This window comes from Sylvia atricapilla, chromosome 25 (assembly GCF_009819655.1).
Source record: "Sylvia atricapilla isolate bSylAtr1 chromosome 25, bSylAtr1.pri, whole genome shotgun sequence".
NCBI lineage: Eukaryota > Metazoa > Chordata > Aves > Passeriformes > Sylviidae > Sylvia > Sylvia atricapilla.
The window spans coordinates 5,506,650-5,513,320 of NC_089164.1; positions in this window are offsets into that span (position 1 = coordinate 5,506,650).

A 6,671-nucleotide genomic window follows, 5' to 3' on the forward strand; every position below is an offset into this window, starting at 1 on the left:
CTTTCAGGTCTGTCCCAACTCAAAGCATTCTGTGGTTCTCTAACGCTCAGATATTGCCCTGGTAAGCTTAGAGAGACTCTTATCTCCTGCTTGGGGGGTGTCAGAAGAAATCCCAGGGGTCTTTCCAGCCACTGTCACACACACACACACTCACACACACACACACACACACACACTCACACACACACACTCACACACACACACTCACACACACAGTCTCTGGAGCTCTCCCAGCGCAGGCGCCGGCAGGAGCCGTTCCCGGCCGGGCTCAGAGCTCCCCTGCCCTCGCGCGGTGTGCAGGCACTGCTGCATCTCCGCCAGACACACAGACACACAGACAGACAGACAGACACAGACACACAGAGAAACACAGAGACACAGACACACACAGACAGACAGACACACAGAGACAGATACACACACACACACACAGACACACACAGACACACAGAGACACACACAGGCACAGACAGGCACAGACACACACACACACAGACACACACACACAGACAGACACAGATACAGACACACACACACACACACACAGATACAGACACACACACAGACACACACACACAGACACACACAGACACACACACACAGATACAGACACACACACACACAGACACACAGACACACAGAGACACACACACACAGACAGACACAGATACAGACACACACACACACAGACACACACACAGATACAGACACAGACACACACACACAGACACACACACACACACACACACACAGACACACAGAGACACACACAGACACACACACACACACAGACACACACACACAGAGACACAGATACAGACAGACACACATACACAGATACAGACACACACAGACACACACACACACAGACACAGATACAGACACAGATACACAGACACACACAGACACACACACACACACAGACACACAGATACAGACACACACAGACACACACACACACACACAGACACACACACACGCACACAGACACACACACACACAGACACACACACGCACACAGACACACACACACACACACAGACACACACAGACACACACAGACACACACAGAGCCCTGAGGGTCCCCACACCCAGGGCAAGGGGCTGTGCTATTTGCACACAGACTCACGGACCGTCCCTGACAAATCCCACACATATGACAGATGCACCCAACCCCCCCAACAGATACGTGCCATTTGAAGCTGAGTTTATCACAGGAGGTTTTTAAAGTGCTTCTCAGACCACCCTTGTGAGACTTCTCTACAGTATTCCTGAAGAGTTCTCTAGAGTATTCCCCCAATTGCAGAGCCTTGATATCCCAAAGTCATTTTAAATTGACTCAAAGCTCTCACCTAAAGGACAGAACAATTTGAAAAATTATTCGATGTCCCAGCCCAGGAACCAACCATTCTGTGACTCCTCTAAAAGCTGGAAAAATTTCTCAACTACAGACACAGCACACCAGAAACCACAGCCAAAGGCAGTTATGAAAATACATAGATCTAATGTCCCAGCAAAGAAATTTATCAAAAGTCTCAGAGATCCCATAGAAGGGACATTTAGAAAATGCCCTCAGGACATCACTGATGAAACAATTGTGAAAATCATCAAGGCAATTGTAAAGCTGCCCTAGAGTCAAAACCATATGGATTTACTGGGAACATCTTGGTGATTCTAAAATTGCCCCAATAACATCACATAGAAGCCATTTTGGAAGTGATCTGTGATGTCAAAGCATAGCAATAAACACCTCATTAAAGAGACCATAAAAAAAAAGCGAACCAAAAAATCCCACAAAGCAGCCAGTATTAAAAATCTTTTGTGTGATATTTGGAAGTATTCTCGTGGGGGCCTTTTGAAGGGATTTGTACAATGATCCCTCCATTTTTTATGGTTATGTTTACAATGGCTCCTCTGTGGGAATTTGGGCTTACTCTTGATAGCTCCTTGGCAGTATTTTTGGTCTCCTCAGTGTGTTTTCACAATAGTTCCATGATGGAGGTGGGGTATTTTTACAAGAGGCATTTGACTTTTTGGAGACAGTTTACATAATGGTTATGTTACGGTGTCTTTGGGAAGGATCAAAGATACTATTTAAAGGTCTGAGTGATGTTGTATTTGTGTTTTTCCTGTTAAGTCACATTCACATACCCACTACAAGCCATGAAGAGCAAAGTGGAGACAACCACAGTCACTTTGACCTTAGGGAAAGGTAGAACAGCCACACTGTGGACAGCTGAAGATGACACTACCCTGCAGTTCATGGGAGGAGCAAACTGAATCTGCCATGAATATTTCATCCATGACTGCAACAATTCCAAACAGATCACCTGAGATCACCAGCCCAGTCTGGTTCCCTCTTTCACCACTCCCCTGACAGTGAGCATGAGTTTCTCACACAGGGATGCAGTTGACTCGCTCCACAGTGCAGCCAGATTGAAAACCACCATGTAAGAAGTGAGGGATCAAAGAGTCTGGCTTCTTCCATGATCACAGCCACAACAGTCTTGCCCATCCCATACTGGTAAACTACTGCTGAAGAAGAATCTGGAGCTCCCTGCGCTGCTGCTCAGACTTACAGGAGAGCTTGGGTGCACACTGGCCTGTTTTTCTAGGAATATCAGTTTCTCTGTTATAAGAAATCACCTCTTCCTTCTTTTCAGCTGAAGAACATCTATTGGGGTAGCTGAATTGGAAGAGAATAAAAACATTTCTTAACCCAGGGCTTGCAACAGGAGCTGAAATGCAGTAACTGAATTTTTCTCCTGGAAACTGCAGCACAGGAATTGAGAACAGACTCAGGCTCCTCAGATGAGCAGCTCCATGCAGGATCTGAAGCCAAAACAGTTGGCAGTAGCCTTTGAGTGTCTCCGGCTGGTAAAGGATTATCCTCTGGAGGATGAATGTTCTCGAGAGGATATTCCCAAATCCGGTGGTGGCTTTTGTTAGTTTTGACATAAGAGACTTACAGCCAACCCAATTCCAACATTTCCTCTGCCTTCCCCAAACCATCCTTCTCCCATAGCACCACAGTCTGCATGCCCTGCAAGCACTGAGAATGTGCCTAGAGTGGGACCAAAGGAATGAAAGTCTTAGAAAAAAAGGAAACTTTTAGTAACAGAAACTTCAACAGAAAACATTTTCTCTGTGAATGAACAATAAAACACATCAGTCTTGTGTCTAGAAGTAAATGAGCCTCCAGAAGACTTTCTATAACTAAAGTATTTCAAATAAATATTTTTTTTCATAACTCGGAATTGTGGAATTGTTTCTAATAGTCCTGTTTGTACTCAGGCTAAAACTCTCCTTGCTGCCTCATGGGCATATCTGGTTTGTGCCTCCAGAGCTCTTGCACACCCCCCCTTCCTGAACACCACAGTGCAGTGCCTGAGTCACAAGGCTCTCTGAGCTCCTGAAGGTGTGAAGGCCAACAGGGCTGGCCTGGCTTTGTCCTCTCTAGCCTGGATGCACCCTCAGTACTTCCAACATCCATCTGTTTTCTGTAATCCTTGTTCCTCCCTTTGGCAGACCTGTGCTCATCCAAACCATATCAACCACTTTCCCAAGTGCACAGTTGTGGAAGAACAACCCTCCCCAGGTTACTCTGCTGGGCAATGACAGCTCTGAGGACTTTTATCCCTGGAAGCTACAGACAAGGGAGCAAAGGAGGGATTCCAACCATGATCCACAAAAACAGAAAATGAAAAGCATCTCAAACTGAGGATCTGGGCTCTGCACTGCTGTTCCCAAAAAAAGGGTCTACCTTGTCATTCTAAGAGAAAGAGTGACTACATCTGGGAGAAGGAGGGCTGGTGTACAGCTGGAGCAGCTCCACCTCCTGGGGATCCCATCTCAGTATTCCTAACCTACAGGACCTGCAGGCACAGACTCTGTGTATTCACTCAGATTTGCAGAAAACCAGGTTTGCTTGGCAGTGTGACAGCAGGTTCCCCAGCCTGACGTGTGCAGGAGACACTGAGCCAGGACACACTGCAGCCTTGGAGAGCCAAGCTAGCACAACTGCTGGCAACTGTGTCCCTGATGTCCCAGCACAGGACTGGCAGAACACCTGAGTCACCAGGAGTGCCACGTTTGGGTCAGGCTACTCTGCAGGAAGTGCTGGGGACACAAGAGCTGGCCTGACCAGCTCTGCTGCAGGTAGGATTCAGTACCCTCCACCCCAAGTCATGGAACACAGGCCTCAAAAGCCATTCCACCACATCCCAAGTGCCTCTCCAAATAAGCACAGCACAGGTGGCTCCTCTGCTCGCTGGGCTGGCCCTGTTCCAGTGGCAGGAGGTCTCTGAGTCCAAGCCAGTCTGAAGGAGAAGCCCAAAAGGAAGCTGGAGATAAAGTTCTCCCAAGTTTCTCCCTTGCACCATACCAGCTGGGACCTTTTCATGCAAGCCCAGAGGACACTCCAAGGACCAGACAAGTCCTACCAAGACAAGCCAAGGAACTTGTCAGAGGCCTAGAGAGATGGTCCCATGCCACTCAGCAGAGCCAACACCATCACATCAGGTTGCTCAAGGCCTTGTCTAGTTACATAGAAGTGTCTGGAGCACATGGAGTGTGTTTGTATAGAGTATTCTAGACCGCATCACCACTGTGGGATTGAAATGCATTCCCACACATGGGATGACAGGTTCATTTTTAAAGCCCCTGATTTACTTATTTGCTTATTCTGAAATATTTGCTCATTCTGAATATTTGCTTATTCTGAAAGAACATTGCTGAAGTGAATTTATTTGTACATTATTTCTGAGCCCTATGATGCACCTTGCTCTTGTTTACACAAATTTGATAGTTTTCATTTCTCCATTTTAATTCCTTTTTCCTATTTAAAAATACTTAATTAAAAGGATAAAAAATATATGAAGAACATTAATGGAGAGGGCAACACAATATATGTCACCATTCAAATAAGAACATGTACCTAATTCACAGAGACCATTAAAAAAAAGAGTATATTGCAAACATACAGTACATTGTGTTGTGCTTTTCATCCTTTGAGATATTAAGTTTAATTTCAATATGCAATTTTTACTGTGGCTGTCTTAATTTTCCCCACATTTTTTTCTTGAAAAAAATCATGGAATTATACATACAACACCTGAGCTGGAAAGGACTCACAAGGATCATCAAGTTCAATTCCTGGCCCAGCACAGACACCCCAACAATCCCACCCTGTGCATCCCTCAGAACGTTGCCCAATCACTCCTGGAGCTCTGCCAGCCTTGAGTCTGTGCCCATTCCCTGGGGAGCCTGGGCAGTGCCCCAGCACCCTCTGGGGGAAGAACTTCTTCCTGATATACAACCTAACCCTCCCCTGGCACAGCTCCAGCCCTTCCCTGGGTCCTGTCACTGTCACAGAGAGCAGAGATCAGAGCTGCCCCTCATGAGGAGCTGCAGCCCCAGTGGGGTCTGACCTCTGAACAGACCAAGTGCCCTCAGCCACTCCTGGTGTGGCCCCTCCAGACCCTTCCCCATTTCCGTGTCCCTCCTTTGGACACTCTCCAATAGCTTCAGATCCTTCTTATATGGAGGTGCCCAAAGCTGCCCTCCAGACTTGAGGTGAGACTGCACCAATGCAGGTGGTGAGTGAGCCACTAATTGTTCCAAACAGGCCTTTGATACTCCCGGGGATTTCATCTGTAGCCTTGGAAAATCAGCAGCAGGTGGATACAGAGACCGACTGTTGGGAAATGAGGAGCACAGAGCATAAAGCAGGCATATGCTGCCTCTCTCCTCCATTCTTCCAGGCTGTATCTCTCGTGCCCTGAGTCTGCTTTGACACTCTGCTCACACATCCCTCCCGACTTTAAGCCCCCAGAGGACTAGATGATGATGCAGTCTGACAGACACACTGGTACCTGCCTCCAGCACAGTAATTTCTGCTTCAGTTGAATCTAGAAAACGAGGTGCTGCCGACTTAAAAATCTGTGGCAGAGCATCTGCCAGCTCTGAAGGCCGTGGTAAACTGCCCTCCTTGCTGAATTCTGAATTCTCATCTCCAGCTCCTAGATCTTGCCAATCGTTTGTTTCTTTAGCATGGCTGAGGTCAAACAAATCCTCCAAACTCTCATTCCATGTACAGCCCCCAAACAGACTGACCCTGGTTCTTAGAGGAGGAAGCTTATAAATTAATGATCAGCCTTCAGGCTAGGGTAATATCTCAGCCTTGATGTACAGATTCCTTAAGTCATACTCTGTTCTACATTTAGCTGGGAATTTATCTCTGGTTGCTGACAATGACTGCACACCTGACTGTATGTATGGATTCAGGTTTTAAAATTCATACCAAGGCAGGATTGGCAGCAAGCTCGAGGGCAGGGGGGAGCGGAGGCGGCTCAGGGCTGTCAGCTGGAGGTGATCTGCCAGAGATGTTGAGTTGTGTGTGTGGGAAGAACAAAAAATAGTATTCATTTAAAAATCCTGGGATTCTAAAGCAGGCTCCTGGTGCCTGGCTCACAGCTTGGCAGAGCCAGTTCCAGGGCTTCACCCCGCAGGAGCCACACCAGAGGAAAGGAGGCAGCTCACAGCCTGTGCCCAACGCTCTGTGAGGCCTCTGCTTCCAGAACACTGCAGCAGGGAACCCAGAATCATGGAATCACAGGATCATGAAGATCTCTACAATCACTGAGTCCAATCATTCCCCCAGCACCGTTATG